This window comes from Moschus berezovskii, chromosome 5, assembly GCF_049115385.1.
Source record: "Moschus berezovskii isolate FMDL1 chromosome 5, NW_MosBer_1.0, whole genome shotgun sequence".
Taxonomy (NCBI): Eukaryota; Metazoa; Chordata; class Mammalia; order Artiodactyla; family Moschidae; genus Moschus; species Moschus berezovskii.
In genome coordinates, this window is record NC_142464.1 from 120515813 (window position 1) to 120533000 (window position 17188).

A 17188-nucleotide genomic window follows, 5' to 3' on the forward strand; every position below is an offset into this window, starting at 1 on the left:
CTGCGTCGATGGGATGACGGCATTCTGGGAGAGGGGCCTCCACCAAGGCCTGCACACTGTCACTTTCACACATTTCCCGAAACCACCTGACTTATTTTCCCAGGGTTCAGCCCCCTGGGGTTAAAGAGCTGGAACTCCCAAGAGGCTTTCATTAGCTTTCCGATGTAAATAAGGAAACTTTATTCCTCCTGGCTGCCCAGAATCTGATCCTTTTCCTCCCCCGGGAGGGAGGTGTCCTGCCCCATGTGGGCACCAGGGAGATCACTGGACCAGTTTCCACCTCACCCCGGAAGGAACAAGTGACCATGGTTACCGTCAGGGCCTCCTCCGCTGAAGCACAAGGGTGCAGCCTGCTCCAGGCATGGGAAACCCCAGGGTCCCCCAACCTCTCACGCCCCCATCTAGAGGAGCAGCTCCAGGCGGTGGGAGAAGGCTTGGCGGCCCGAATCTCAGCCTCCGGCTGGATGTCAGACCCTTCTTGCTGTTGTTATTGCTCAGTCGTGTCAGACTCTTTGCAGCCCCAAGGACTGTAGCCCACCAGCAGTTTCTCAGGCAAGAATATGGGAGAAGGTTGCCACTTCCTACTCCAGGGGATCTTCCTGACCCAGGGATCAAACCCGTGTTTCCTACATGGGCAGGCAGATTTCTTTTTTTTTTACCACTGAGCCACCGGGGAAGCCTTGAGGGGGACATGGAACATCTCTGAACCTCAGCTTCCTTATCTGTAAGGTAGAGACAACACCTCTCCCTTTGTGGGGTGAGGGTTCATTTGCTCAGGCTGCTGGAGCCAAGTACCACACACAGACAGGACTGTCTCACGTGAGGGACTCTCTCCTTGGCTTGCAGGCGGCCCCCTTTGTATCTTTGCACAACATCGTTCCTCTATGTCTGTCTTTCTGTCCAAATGTCCCCTTTTTCTAAGAACACCAGTCAACATGAATTAGGACCCATCCTAATGACCTTAACAATTACATCTGTAAGGACCCTGTCTCTGGGGAAGGTCACGCTGTGATGCATTAGGGATACAAACTTGGACATGAATTTGGGGGGGTGAATCCCACCCATATCATGGCAGTTGCCATGGTGACAGGAGATGGGGGTGAGGAAAGGTTCATAAACGAGCTCTCTTTTCTCTCCGAGAGGAGGGGCGCCTTTGTCCTGGGGACACTTCCCTCATCCTTTCCTTGCCTTAGCAGTAGAAGCAACTCCTGTAGGACTCTTGCTGGGTAGTTCTGTACTGTCTTCTAGATGATTCCACTGTACTCTATGATGGACAAGGGCTGTGAGCTCAGCATGGTGTCCCGTGACCCAGAGACCTGCTGCAGCACATTCTTCCATTCTGTTTTCTCACCACAGGCTTCAGGCTTCCTTGTGTAGGAAGCCGTCTGGTGTGGTAGCCACAATCCCAGTCCCCAAGTCAGGCCCACCTGCACCCCGTCCCTGACCTCCACTCAGCAGTGGAGCTCTGCCACATCTCTTCACCTTGGGAATCAAGAGAACGGGCCCGGTGTGCTGTGTCTGGGACAGAGAATGATCTGGAATCCAATCTCTAAGGCTGACATGAGTTCACCGTCAGTATCCACACCCATGGCGTGTCCCTCTCGGTCTCCATCCTCCAAGGTCGGCCAGACTCTGCTCGCTGTGTGTCCTGTTTGAATCTGGGCAACAACTCTGTTCCATTTCCTTCAGGGTCTCACTTGGAAGCAGGGTGACAGGTCTTCAGCTCAAGGCCTGATGGGTAAAAGGAGCCACGTGCCCGCCCTGAGACTTGCCAGTCCTCTGCCCCTGCCACCCCGCAGCCCCTCCTTTCCACTGTAAGCCCACGCGCTGCTCCAGCCAGACACTCAGCAGCACAGGCAGGGTTCCAGGCAAGAGGCCAGCCCCCTTCACGGTTCCTGACTGCCCCCAACCCCCAGCCCCTTGTGGGGGCTACAGAGCAGAGAGGAGACTCAAGGTGCCAAGCCAGGTGGGAGCTCCTGCCCCAAGCAGCTCAAAGCAGGGTGAACCACGTCCAGGGGCACCAGGTGGGCTGTGAGGAATCCCTCCGGAGAAGAAGCTGTGGCCCCCGAATGACTCTCCGAGGATGAGCTCTTATTACCGAGTGACAGTTCACATGCTTGATGCACCGAAAGCCAAATTCTGACAGTGGTGTTGGCAGCAAAGTCAGGGTTGACTTGCAGGACATCAACAGAGGATAACGGGAGACTCAGGCTCAAAAGACCTGAACCGCTGATGGCTTCCAGGTGAGCGTTTTGGAGACAGGGTTAGGGGAGGGGCCTAGGATGCCTGACTTCTGATTGGTCGGCGGTGAGGTAGCAGGGCGATGGTTTAGGGATCTCAGTCACCACGCTTCTGGCCCCACCAGCCTGGGGTCTCCGCGCTTGTGCTCAGCACAGTCACCATCCCGCACCTGGTGGGGTGTTAGGTGTTACAAAACAACTCGAGGTGTGCACCAGATTCTTCTGTGTCTCCAGGAGTCCAGTGACTCCTCTTCTAACCATTAACCGCGTGAGTCGGCTCTTTGGAACTCAGGGAAGGCCTAGGGGACCCAGGCCTTTTTTCTACAAACAGGAGACGCGGTGCACGGAGGGGCTTTTGTATCCAGGAGGGCCCCCAGGCTCCTGCTTGGCCGCTGCTGCTGCTGCTAAGTCGCTTCAGTCGTGTCCGACTCTGTGCGACCCCATAGACGGCAGCCCACCAGGTTCCCCCGTCCCTGGGATTCTCCAGGCAAGAACACTGGAGTGGGTTGCCATTTCCTTCTCCAATGCATGAAAGTGAAAAGTGAAAGTGAGGTCTCTCAGTCGTGTCCGACTGAGTGACCCCATGGACTCAGCCTACCAGGCTCCTCCATCCATGGGATTTTCTAGGCAAGAGTACTGGAGTGGCTTGCTGCTTGGCCGCAGTCCCTCCTTTTCTTTGACTCTCCTCAGTCCTGAGGGGCTCTGGGAAGGACAATAAAGGGAATGAAGTTTGGGGTAAACTCTGCACGTGAACTCAGTCTCAGGGGCCCTGGGTTTCACTCAGGATGACCAAGCTGGGCTCCAAGGCCCCGGGGTGCTGGGCAGGGTCTCCCGCAGCGACGCTGCTGTCAATCAGGCAGGAAGAGGGGATTCTGGGACAGGAAGTGGCGCGGAGGGCGGGCCTGGGCCTGGGCGGCGCGGCGGCCTGCTTCTCTGAGGGCCCGTCTGAGGGCCCGGGCGGCGGCTGAGCCGCGCGGGGGCGGTTGCGGGAGGCCTGGGGGTCCTGAGGGCCGCCGAGGCGGGGGCGGTTGGCAGTTGCTCTGGTTACGTCCCCCGGGGGTCCCTGAGCCCCCTGTAAATCCTGCGAAACCGTCCAGCGCGGCTCGGCTCGGGGTTGGAACTGACGGAAGGGCCTGTGCTCGGGGTCAGTCAGACGGTGAGGGGCGGCGGGGCGAGATGACCCCGGGGAGCCGCTCGGGCAGAGGGCAGTGCCGGAGCCGAGCCTGCCAGGGCCCGGCCCGCCCTTCCGGGCCGCCGGAGGAGCGGGATGAGAGCCGGTGAGGACGCTGCGGGGAGGCTCAGCCGCCGCGTGACCGCAGCCCTGCAGACACCGCCTTTCCGAGCTCGAGTGTCTGGGCTTGTGCGCCCCGGGGGCACCGGGGCAGGGGTTCGAGTGAGGGCAGAGGGAGCCTCCGGAGGGTCAGGAGGCTCTGCCTGCAACAGCCAAGTTCAGATCCCGGGAGGACCAAGCTCAGAAGGTCAGAGCGTGGTTGGGGGCATGTTATAGAGCTTAGGGTTTAGGAAGCCTCATCTGCACCCTCAAATCTCTGACCTTGTTTCCTGGCTCTGCCCTGGGAACGCCCAGGCTCCTGGCTCTTCCCCGAGACCGTGGAGCGGCCCCGAATCAGGGCCTTGGCACTGAACCTGTCGTGGTTCTCCCTGGAAGCCTCTCCCACGGTTGTTCAGATAACTCGGATCTCTGCTTAAGCATCACCTCCCACCCCTGGAAAACAGCCCTCCCGCATCCCCTACGCTGTCTTTTACTTCACAGCTCTTTCCTTAAAACTGTATTCTACAGCACGGTTACCTGTGCATCTGATGACTGTGACTTTGCCCTGGGAGAATGGAACCCGTGAAGGCAGGAGCCGTGTTTTGCTCCCTGTTGCCTCCCAAGGGTCTCAGACAGGGCCTGGCACATAGGAGATACTCAGTGAGTGTCTGCTGAGTAAATAATTACAGGTGATAGGTGTGTACTGACCTTCCACTGGAGTGCCAACACTTGCCTTTCTGGACCTTGGGCTGCGTTAAAGGGCCGGACACTGGCAGGGGCAGTGTGGACGAGCCACAGGTATCTCTAGGCCTTTGGAGACTCTGTCTCCCATCGTTCTCTCTCTGGTTCTCGGTCCTCTCCTCCGAGGAGACCCGGCTCTCCGCAGTGGCCTCGGCCACACTGCTCACGTTTACTGTCCCGTCTTCCTTCTTGCTTTTGTCTTACGGTGTCTCCTTTTTCCGTTTTCCAAATCTTGCTTCTCTTTCAGGTCAGAACTACTCATCCTTCAGGACCTAGCTTGAAGCTCTTAAATGTTTCTGTGAAAACCTTTTTTACCAGGCAAAACTAATATTCCTTTTCCTCAGATCCCTGAGCACTTCCATTAGACTTTGAGGACATAGCAGGGGTCTGTCCTGCTTAGAAGAGATGAACTTCTTAAAAATCTCAAATGGAGTGTTGGTATCTCCAGTACTTTGCATATAAGGAATGCTCAATTAATGCTGCTTAATTGAATAAAAATGACATTCTTCTCTGAGAATTAGCTGGGGAAAAGGAAACATTCAAATGTTCTCTGGGCGGAACACCATGTGCTAATAATACCGTCAGACAATTTAATTTCTGAAGAACAGCAGTCTTACAGGATATACATCTTATGGTTGTATATTATCATCCCTGTATTATAAATGAGGATCAAAGAAGTTGTGTGAGCTGCCCAGGATCACAAAGCTAGTTAGAAGCAGAACAAGGGTTTAAAGTCAGATGTATATGTGTTAGAGACAAAATGGTTTATATTTAGTTTAATGGCTTGTATTCAAATTATTTTCATCCCTGTAAATTCAGAATGAAATTTTAGAAGATGACATAGTTAGATATAAACAGGCATGGAGTTGTAAAATGATTCTAACACACCAAAAATGGTGTCCTTTTCCCACAAGAATGACAATAACTTTTTATTGCCTTTTGTGTGTGAGAGGAGTTTCTCTGAGCTACACAGACATCTGTTCCCAGTTGAATCAAAACAGTTGGCTGCAATGAGGTCCCAAAAATGTGTGATGCCTAACTAACATTGTTCTGGAGGCTAGAACAATTAGTGCAGCTTTATCCCAGGGCTTGGAAAGGCAAGAGAGAGATTTATAGCAACAATAACAGCTGATTGCAAGCATCTGTATGCTAATTAAACTTATTCTAGGAAATCTTATAATTACCAAGTTCAGTAGCTAACCCATTGGACTCAGCTGAAGATACAGTTTAAAATTTTATTTTTAAAACCTCCACTGAAGCTAAGAATAGAAAAATAAGAGGGTTGCCCTGAAGTGGTGTCTCAGGACAAACTCAGCTCCCTGAATGTAGTTCAGTCCCTGAAGACACAAAACTTTACAACAGTGTAAATGAAATAAAAACGATCCATAAAAAAAAAAAATTGAAACAATGCACTCTGATGTTTTTGGAACTTATCAGACAATTGTCTCTTAAAGAGGGCTTCCCTTGTAGCTCAGATGATAAAGAGTCTGCCTGCAATGCAGTAGATCCGGATTTGACCCCGGTTCAGGGGATCCTCTGGAGAAGGGAATGGCTACCCACTCCGATATTCTTTCCTAGAGAATTCCATGGACAGAGGAGCCTGGTGGGCTACAGTCCATGGAGTCCCAAAGAGTCAGACACCACTAAGCAACTAACACTGCACTACGTGAAATCCTTAAACTAAATAATTCCAGAGTGAAAACTAAATGCATTCTTACACTCTCACGTTTTTTTTCCCTAGAAAAGCTGGTTCCCAAAATGTATCACTTATAAACTCAAACAATAGAAAAACTTTCAAACCTAAAAAAATAGAAAAGGAGGGATTGGATGAAGGTATTTTCATACAATGCTGCTGATATTTTTTTTGTCCTTCAAAAAAAGTTTTCTTCTCTTTAATAGTAATGCTTTCAAGCAAAGGTTTGTAAAATAGAAAATCTGGCAGATACAGAAAGAATTTTAAAAGACTTTTGTCCCATTGCTCCCAGAAACAATCGTGGCTAACGTGTCGATCTCTTGCTTTGCTTTGTTCTTTCTCGGCCTGCTTCTCACTGTCTCCGGCTTTGCTGTTATTCATCTGCCCTGTTTCGCTCTGAGCAGTGCTGGTGACCTGGCAGATGGGGTCTTCAGAAGCCATGGGGGCTGAGCTGCCGTCCATGTAGTGACCACAGGTGCGTTATTTCTCTTCTCCAGACGTTTGCACAGGTCTGTGAATCTGAAAGAATCAAGCACCCTCTGTGCACAGACCCACACCACCTTGCACACAGGCTCAGCGCCCAGGTCCAAACCACTCTGCCAGCCAGAAGTCTCAGGTTCAACGCCGTGATCTAGGTGATTCAAAGACCGCTTGGCATAGAAAGGGGATTTTCTGGTGGCTCAGATGGCAAAGAGTCTGCCTGCAACGTGGGAGACATGAATTCAATCCCTGGATTGGGAGGATCCCCTGGAGGAGGAAATGACAATCCACTCCAGTATTCTTGCCTGGAAAAATCCCGTGGATGGAGGAGCCTGGTGGGCTGCAGTCCATTTACAGTTGCAAAGAACTAGACACCACCGAGTGACTTCACTTTCACTTTGGCCTAAAAAGGAGCATATCTGAGTCAGTTCTAGTGAGCTGGATGAGCCTAGAGCCTTACACAGAGTAAAGTAAGTCAAAAAGAGAACAATATGAACACATATATATGGAATCCAGAGAAGTGGTATTGACGACTCTATTTGCAGGGGAGGACTGGAGACACAGACCTGAGAACAGGCTTTGTACACGGCCGGGGAAGGAGAGAGCAGACCGAATTGAGAGAGTAGCATTTAAACATACACACTGCCATATGTAAAATAGATAGCCGGGAATTTGCTGTGTGACTCAGGGATCTTAACCTGGTGCTCTGTGACTAGCTAGATGGTGGGGTGGGGTGGGCCACCGTAAGGAGGTACAAGAAGGAGGGGACATATGTATATATATGGCTGATTCATGTTGATGTATGATGGAAATCAACACAATGTAATTGTGGACACAAAGCAATTGTCCTCCAATTAAAAATAAAACAATAAAATTGGGAAAAAAAAGAAATAATAAAGACCCCTTGGCAGTTGTGCCTCTGCTTCTCAGAGCGACTTTCACGAGACCCTGCTTACTGTTTAATTCCCCGTGATTTGTGAGCAGGAGGCAGGAGGAGAGAGCCTTTCCGGAACACTCCTGGGCCTCCCCGCTGCAGACTGCTCGCCGTCTCCATCTATCTTGCAGGCGGGTGGTAGGACGAGGGCGGGGGCGTCAGCAGGCTCTGTGCCCCTGACCCCGGGTCACTGCGGGAGACGCTCGGATGAAGGCCGTCTATTTCTGTGCGGGTCCTGAGGAAAGAAGCCTTAGTCAAGGCTCAGGGAAGGGTTTTCTTTTCTCTGCAAAATGGTCCAGCTTCGCTACATGCCCTGGCATGCACTGGATGTCACCCAGGGTGATGGCCACACCCAGGCCCCGGCCGCATGGGGTCCAGGGGCAGCAGGACAAAGGCTAGAGTCCGAACAGCCTGGGCCACAGTGTGTGCAACCGTGACACATGCCGTTTCCTCTAGGGGCACAGCCAAGCCAGCAGCGGGTGGCAGGGAACCCGCAGGTCAGTCAGGGACAGCCAGGGGCTGGCAGGCAGGGCAGAGGGGCCAGTGGGGGCCCCGGGGGTGAATGGTGCTCCGGGAAGGACTTCTCCTGGGAGCCTGGAAGGCGGGAGATTGGGGTAGAAACAAACAGGGGAGTCCTTCCTAACTTCCTAAGTACCTATTGAACCCAATGCTGCTGCTGCTGCTGCTAAGTCACTTCAGTCGCGTCCGACTCTGTGTGACCGCACAGATGACAGCCCACCAGGCTACTTATACAATAATTGCATTATTCAAGCTTCTCAAACATGCAAGATGGGGATTGTTGGAATATGGGCTGGAATGGTTATCTTCAGAAGTAGAGTTCCTTGGTGAGCATGGAGACCACACTAGGGATCTGCTTCTACTTGTGGAAGCGAGGGTCATCAGACTGAGACTCAAAGTGCCTGGCCACCCTGTCATTCACCCTGGTGAGGATCTGCAAGATTCCCAGTCTCTTTCTAAGCTCTATCAGGAAGGAACAGAAGGCCTGCACAAACCAGGAGCCACTCCCTGGGTTCCTCTAACTGTGGAACAGGCAAAGAGAAAGTCAACATCTCTGTCCCTGATGGGTGGATCCTGTCATTGAGCTCTGTCTCCTGGCAAGCCTGAATGAGGAAGAGTTTGGCTTTCTCTAACAGGGTCAGCCCTAAAGGAAATCAGCCCTGAATATTCATTGGAAGGACTGATGCTGAAGCTGAAGCTCCAGTACTTTGGCCACCTGATGTGAGGAGCTGACTCACTGGAAAGGACCCTGATGCTGGGGAAGATGGAAGGCAGGAGGAGAAGGGGCGACAGAGGATGAGATGGTTGGGTGGCATCATCAATTCAATGGTCATGAGTTTGAGTGAACTCCGGGAGATGGTGGTGGACCAGGAGGCCCGGCATGCTGCAGTCCGTGGGGTCCAAAGCATCGGACACAGCAGACGAGAGGAAAGTAACCATGGTCATTATTCCCGGTGGGTAAGACGCTGTGCCCGGATGGAAGGTTTCGTTTTGTTCCTTTTAGTTTCGGGGTTTTGTTTGTTTGTTTGTGTTTGCTGCTTGGTCAACTTTGAAATAGGTCTACGTGACCATTTTGTATCAGTCTTCTCTCTAACCACCACTGTTCAATGCCAACCATCACGAAATTACAAGAAGCTTTCTCCTTGGAAGAGAAGCTGTGACAAACCTAGACAGCATTTTAAAAATCAGAGACATCATTTTGCCCAACAAAGATATGTATACTCAAAGCTATGGTTTCTCCAGCAGTCAAGTACAGGTGTGAGAGTTGGACCGTAAAGAAGGCTGAGCACTGAAAAATTGATGCTTTTGAATTGTGCTGGAGAAGACTCTCGAGAGCCCCTTGGACAGCAAGGAGATCAAACCAGTCAATCCCAAAGGAAATCAGCCCTGAATATTCATTAAAAGGAATGATCCTGAAGTTGAGCCTCCAACATTTTGGCCACCTGATGCGAAGAGCTGACTCATTGGAAAAGACACGTGCTGGGAGAGGCTGACGGGGGTTGGGGAATAAAGAGCAGCAGAGGGTGGGGTTGAGTGGCGTCACTGCCTGAACGGACATGAGTTTGAGCAAACTCCAGGAGATAAGAAGCAAAGAAGAGCCTGGCTTGCTACAGTCCATGGGGTCACAAAGAGTCGGACATGACTTAGCGACTAAACAACAGTGACAACAGCATCCGTATTGAGTGCCTACTGTGTGCCAGGCTCCGAGGGCACCGACAAGGTGGGGAAGTCAGGGGTGCCACAAAGCCGCTGGGCTTGGTCAGCTCAATGCGGTAGAAGAAGGGTTTGGGGGCAGATTTTGCCTCAGGCCTGTTGTTCTGCACTCGTATTTGGGAGGATGGAGGTGTCTTTGGAAAGCGGCATGGATTAGTCAGGTGGGGGCTGAGAAACAGTGCTGGTTCTCAAACGTTAGTTGTTGAAGCATCACTCACCAAGGCAGTCTGTTAAAAATGGGGATTAATGGGCCGCATCCCCAGAAATGAGATTCGACAGTCTCACATTAAACAGGGACGCAGTTTTACGCTGATGCAGCTCTCGAGTCTGGAGCCATCCTGGGGTTTCTGCTGGCAGTTCCCTGACGGCTCGCAGTGGCTCTTGCTACTGAGTGTGACAAAGTAGCCACACCTTCTTTTCTGGCACAGCAACTCAGACTGAGATGAAACTTCTTCCTTTTCACCTTGACTACCTTATTTATCCGTAGTCTTTGGTTTTGTGGGGGCTTTTCTGGTGGCTCAGACAGTAAAGGATCTGCCTGCAATGCAGGAGACCCAGGTTCAATCCCTGGATCGGGAAGATCCCCTGGAGAAGGGAATGTCAATCCACTCCAGTATTCTTGCCTGGAGAATCCCATGGAGGTCCATGGGGTCTCAGAGTCAGACACGACTGAGCAACTAACACACACACACACACACACACACACACACTGTTTTGTGAGCAGTGAGGTTTCTATGTGTTCTTAGAAGTGGCTCCAGAAGTTAAGAGGGACCTCCACTCGGGAGCAGGACGCATGCGCCGCTCGGGTGCTGCCCTGACCCAGTGGACAGCTCATCTTCACCTTTCCTGAGGGATGTCTCCACCCCTCTCTTCACTGAGGATGGCTGGAGTCTGTTTATTCACAGCGTCTCCCCTCGCTGGGTTTCTCTCTGTCCCCAGCGGAACCTTGGTGGCATTTCCGGGAAGTCAGCCTTCCTTAGCAGCTGAGCCTTTAATCCTTCCAGCGGCTGTGCTCCTGCGTGTCCTCTCGCAGAAAACACGACGTGTGTGCAGTGTGTGCCTGTGCGTGTGCATGTCTGCCTGTGGAGTGTATGCACCTGGTGTGTTCTCTGTGTGTTGTGGATATGTGAGCTGTGTGTCAGTGTGAGAGCCTGAGTCGTGTGTGTGATGTGTGTGCATGTCCGCCCATGGAGTGTATGCACCTGGTGTGTTCTGTGTGTGTTGTGTCTATGTGAGTTGTATGTCCGTGTGCGTGCCCGAGTCGTGTGTGTGAGGCGCGTGCATGTCCGCCTGCCCGCCCACAGGAGCGTGGTCGTACCTGAATAACCACACGCCCCTCCATTGCATCTTCCTCCTGCCCCGTTCAGCCCTGCGGAGGTGCAGATGGGCTTGGCAGCGGCTGACTTGCTGTGTCTCCTTCTTTTTATCTGTTCTCTCTGGGAGAGATTTGGAGATGGATCAGGGGGCTGATTCATGGTGGAAACCGTGAAAGGCTCGAGCGCTTCCGAGCCCGAGCACAGGTTGTGGGCAGGGATCGTCCTTTAGAAACACCAACCAGGGTCCCGATGTGTCTGTGTTTGTGGGTGAGGTGGACCCGGAAGCTTGGGGTCCATGAAGGTGGCACCGGGCACTACTGGGGAGCTGGACAGCCCATGGTTTGATAAGGGGAGAATCGAGGGTCCTTCCATTGGCAGGTCTGTGCGGACGGGCCTGGAGTGGGACGGGGCTTAGAAGATGAGGCGGTTCTAAGGGCACCCGATGTGAATGAACGTCTTCACTCAGATGGCTCATTCCCTCCTGCCTCTGGCCTGGGGCTTTCTTTGACTTGGTGGAATATAGTGAGTCCTCTGGCCTCTTGTACAAGTCTGTCCGTTTCTTGGTGGTCCCTCTCCCTCATCTTGTGTGTGTTTCAGGAGAACTCTGTCTTTATTTTGAAAATTAGTGTTGCTGTTCAGTTGCTCAGTCTTATCTGACTCTTTGCGACCCCATGAACCGCAGCACACCAGGCTTCCCTGTCCTTCACCATCTCCTGGAGCTTGCTGAAACTCATGTCCATAGAGTCGGTGATGCCATCCACCATCTTGCCCTCTGTCATCCCCTTCTCCTCCCGCCTTCAATCTTTCCCAGCATCAGGGTCTTTTCTAATGAATCGGCTCTTTGCATCAAGTGGCAAAAATATTGGAGTCTCAGCATCAGTTCTTCCAGTGAAAGTTAGTGAGTGAAATACAGGAAATAAAGTCAGGTGTTCCTGCCCCCAGAGGAGGACAGGCAGAGCGTGGCTGCCCCGGGAAGTTCTCTCTCAAGTCCCCCCGCCCAGTGCCTTGGCACAAGCCGAGCTCTTGGTCTGGGTTATGTGGTTGCCTGTTGCGCAGCTCACACTGAGCCCTGCCTGTGTGCCCTCCTCGTGCTCAGCTCTGGGGAGAGAAACTCCAGGAGCACGGGGTCCACGCCGCCCCCACTGGACGCTGGGTTGGGAGCTGATTTCGGTTCCTGATCTTTCTCCCCGTCCCCAGGGGAGGGCGGGGGTCTCCCGCTGCTCAGCCTCTCATCGCCTGGACCCCGAGTCGTCCAGGGGGTGACCTGAGATGGGGACTTCCATCAGGGTGACCTGGTGAGTGTGTTAGAAAGACAGAAAGCAGCGTCACCTGGCCTTAAAGAGTTTGGTCCCTGCCCTTGAGGCCATGCTCTTCCAGTTTGGGTTGAGGGGAGTGAAGAGGAGAAAAAGTGAGATCAGTGAGCGTTTTGGTGAGATAAAAGATGGAGTAAAACATGTCTCCAGGAATGGGGTTGTTGCTGTTTGTTGTTTAGTCCCAACTCTTTGTGACCCCGTGGACTGTAGCCCGCCAGGCTCCTCTGTCCATGGGATTTCCCGGCAAGATTACTGGAGTGGGTTGCCATTGCCTCCTCCAGGGGATCTTCCCCACCTGTGTCTCCTAGGGGTGGATTCTTTACCACCGAGCCAGATCACTGAGCCCAGTAGTAAAATAAAAGACAAAGTCAGACATATCTGTGGAGACGTATGGGGCCCCGGCATAGTAACCTGTGGGGATCCCAGCACACCTGGTCCAGAGATCCCCGCATAAACCTGGCTGATTTTCTGGCCACTGTGTACACAGAGCTCAACAGTCTATTAAACACCCGGCGAGGATATCGTGGCTCCTGTTCCGCTACAGCCCCCCTCCCCTGAGTCAGGGCTTCCTACTTGGCTTGTAAGGTCTTTAGGGTAACTTTTTTCTTGCTGTCTCAGGGATCCATCTTGGATCCTCAGTGCCCAGGGCTCCCAGGAATGGACTTGCTGCTGATGCCTGATCTCAGAACTCTGGAGTCTCCACACTCCCTGCCTTGACATGTGTGTGCGTGCTCAGTCAATAAGTTGTGTCTGAATCTTTGTGACCCCATGGACTGTAGCCCACCAGGCTCCTCTGTCCACGGCATTTTCCAGGCAAGAAGACTGGAGTGCGTTACCATTTTCTCCTCCAGGGGATATTCCTGACGCGGGGATTGAACCCGTGGCTCTTGTGTCTTCTTCATTGGCAGGCAGATTCTTTCCCACTAGCTACTTTAATAGCAAATAAAGAAATTTTAAGAAGAAATGTTACTCATAAACAAAATATATCTTTAAAAAAACCAATCATCTGAATGAATTAAACAATTTAATTCGTCTTAGATTTTAATTGATAACAACCAACCTGGACATCAGATGTTCATGGTTTGGGTTCTGTTCAGGCTAGTCTGTTTTTTAAAGCTTTTTATCTTGGGGTATGGCCGATTAGCAGTGTTGAGATAGTTTCAGGCGCACAGCAGAGGGATCAGGCCACACACATGCATGTATCCAGTCTCCCCCGAACTCCCCGCCCATCCAGGCTGCCGCGGAACATTGGGCAGAGCTCCCCGTGCTGCACAGTAGGACCTGTTGATTACCCGCCTTAAACCGAGCAGAGTTTGCACGTCCCCCACACTCCCTAACTGTCTGTGCTCCCCGTTCTTACCCCCGGCCCCTCCACCTCACCCCGAGCCCCCTCCCCGGCCGCAGCAATCACAAGCTCATTCTCGAAGTCTGTGAGTTGGTGCAGGCCAGTTTATTTGTCCTTCTTTTTTGTGTTGTTTTGACATACACTTTATTTCTTCTGGATTGTACTACTGCCTGCTGCTGCTGCTGCTGCTAAGTCACTTCAGTCGTGTCCGACTCTGTGTGACCCCATAGACGGCAGCCCACCAGGCTCCCCCGTCCCTGGGATTCTCCAGGCAAGAACACTGGAGTGGGTAGGAGTAGAATTTCTTCTGTCCTTAGTTGATAAAGAGCTTCCTGGTATCAGTGACTCCATATCGCCACCCTGTGGTGACCTTATCCTGAAGACTAGACAGGGATAGGAGGATTTTTTCTTTTTTCTTCCTTTTGAGCATTTCCATCTCTTTTCTACTTGAGTGATAATCAGACTACACATGCACATACCACCCAAGCCTTGCTATGCTTTCACTGTATATTTTTACATTAGATTTTTATAGCAAAGCTGTAAGGTGTGGCTGTTATTTATACTTAAAATAAAGATGAGGAAAATGACTGGTGACTTCCCTATAGAGTCAGAACACCATCCCTTTAGCTGCACCCAGATCTCCTTCTTCAGAAATGCACTCTTTGTCCTCTGATAGAAAAAAAAATTTTTTCATCTTTTTTTTTTTTTTTAAAGAAATGGCCTTGGCTGTTTTTGTGGGTTTTTTGCTGAATGGTATGCGGAATTTTAGTTCCCCATCCAGGGATCGAACCCATGTCCCCCTGTGGTGGAAGCACAGCGTCTTAATCACTGGACCACCAGGGAAATTCTCAAGATTTTTTTTTTTATCTTTTTGTGATACCACAACCCTAAATCGAGCCTGACAGCAAATGAGTGCAGGGTGCTGGGGGTGGGGGGAGATCAGGAGATAAAATTCCACGTGGAAAATCCTGATAAGACTTCAGTTGGCGGCCTGGGGGCTGAGAAAGGAGGGAGACGCAGAAAGAGGACAGACGCTTCCTGGGTGCAAGGTGAGCGACTCACAGGGTCCACCCAGAGGGGTAGGGATGCATGCCGTTGCATAAAACTGTCACTGTCTCCAGCAGGTCTGAAGTCCTTCCCAACCCTGATCTCTAAAGCATTGACGGATATGTGACTTTTGCGTGTTGGCTAGGAGTTAGGCATGAGCAGCGAGTGGGTGCTGCTGCTGCTGCTGAGTTGCTTCAGTCGCGTCCGACTCTGTGCGACCCCACAGGCGGCAGCCCACCAGGCTCCCCCGTCCCTGGGATTCTCCGGGCAAGAACACTGGAGTGCGTTGCCATTTCTTTCTGCAATGCATGAAAGTGAAAAGTGAAAGTGAAGTTGCTCAGTCACGTCCGACTCTTAGCGACCCGGTGGACTGGTGACCTAGCCAAAAAGGATGATCTCGAAAAGCCATCCCAGGCACATCCAGGAGAGCTCACGGATATGTTACAAAACTAACCCCAGAGACTTTTCCAACTCCAGCACCCCCACCCTAGGCACACAGTGGATACAAACTAACGAGGGGGGCTTCCTCAAGTAACCTTAGGGAGCTAGGAGCCCATTAAGGGTTTGTAAATATTCTACACATAAATACATCTGATTATCACAGACCCAATTATGGGAAGACATACACAACAGAGCCTGCTGTTACATAACTTCTCAACTGGCCTTGAGCATATGCCCGTTTGCATCCCCTTCTATTGACTGGTGGTGGGTACAAACCCTATTCTACACAAGGCATGACAAAGAGGAGGAGACGGGAAGTGTAAATAGAGAGGAGCCAAGAGAGGTGGGGAGACTGACTCCCTCGGGGTTGGCCTGTACTCATGTCTGGGGAGTGTCTTTCTAATAAAAGATCTGTCCACTTGAGCTGAACTGAACTGAAACTTGTCTGTTGTTTTAAATCCTTTAGTCCTTTCTTCCAAATCTTTGTTGAAATGAGACAAGAACCGAGGAAGAGTAGTAAACCTACCTGACACAGGAAACATTAAAAAATATACATATATTATTAAAGAACAGTCACAAGACCACCCGTTGCCTCCAGGATGGTCTCAGACTTGAGCTCTTCAGGCACAAAAAAGACCTTCAAAGGGTTTCTTTATGCTGATTATAAATTGCTGTTGTCAAGTTCAAAGACCTCCATGTATTTGCAACGTGAGTTTCAGCACACTTGGGAGATAGTGAAGGACGGGGAAGCCTGGTGTGTTGCAGTCCATGGGGTCTCAAAGGGTCGGACACGACTGAGGGACTAAGCCCAACACGATGCTAGTTACAGCCAACAAAAGTGAGGTTCTGCCTCTACCGCCCCAGCTTCGGCCAACTCTTGTCTTTGCTGTTATTGTTCAGTCGCTAAGTCACATCCGACTCCTTGCAACTGCAGGGACTGCAGCCCACCAGGGACCTGGGGAGCAAGTGTGTTAAAGTCCCCACAGGCTACTATGCCAGGGCCCCGTATGTAAACCCGGAGGATGCGGTGATTCCAGCTCTCTGAGGCTAGGGACGATGCTGAGGGAGGCAGCTCTGCCCCGAGTCTGCCCTAGGGGCTCTGGCTTCTTGGGAGACACGGCTCCTGGTGGTACCCCAACTTGAAACACAGCTCCTGGTCTGCTCATGGGCTCTTGTGGAGATTCAGTGCCTTAGAGAGGAGGGCCAGATATCATGGCATCCAGAAGTCCTCACCCTGCCCTGGTCCCATCCTAGGTTAAAGACAGACTTGGGAGAATTCCCTGGCTCCAGTGGGGAGGACTCTTCTCTTTCACTGGCTGGGCCTGGGTTCAAGCCCTGGTCGGGGAACTAAGACCCCGCAAGATGGGCGCTATGGCCAAAAAAAAAAAAAAAAGATACAGAGTTGGAAAGACAAACAGATTTCTAGCTTTAAAAAAGAAGAAATGGAATATTATAGAGCATCAAGACTGGTCCCGCAGATGAGTGCTCTTCACACAGGAAGGCTGAAGTCCATGCTTGGTTAGCTGCCTTGGTTAGTCCAGGGCCAGCCTTTGACTACCTGGAGATGGCTCCCCGGAAGCCCTGAGGGCACCTGGGTCTGGTTTAGGGCAGGCTCATTGCAACTAAAAGCTGATGGCATCCTGTGGATGACAGCAGCCACCAAGTGCCACGGCAGCTCTGGAAAGCCCACATCTGTGTGCCTGGGGAAGGGAATGGCCATCGGGATGTGGGACCTGCATGGAGATCATCCATCTTTCTCAGTGTGAACCACGACCCTCACAGCTCAAAGGGCAGCCTTGCCAGTCTGGCAGAATCACGGCACGTGTCCTCTGCTGCCATCTGGTGGTGGCTTGTGGCCTCTAACGGCTTTGACACTTGACCCTGTAACTGGAAATGCCTTCTGTGAGAGCGGTAGGTTTGGGCCAAAGCACCATAGCACGTGAGTCCAAGTTCGGCCACCTTTCTGCACATCTGGACCACTCAGGGCCATAGATGCCGCGGCACTCTCAGCAGGGGGCCCTGACGGTGGGCTGCTGATGAGCATGACGTCCTACAGCGGTTTCCGTTCCTCCTCTGCTCAACTGGTGGTGTCATCAGAGGCAGAAGGGACTTTGAGCGCTGGGGCTGGAAAAGGTG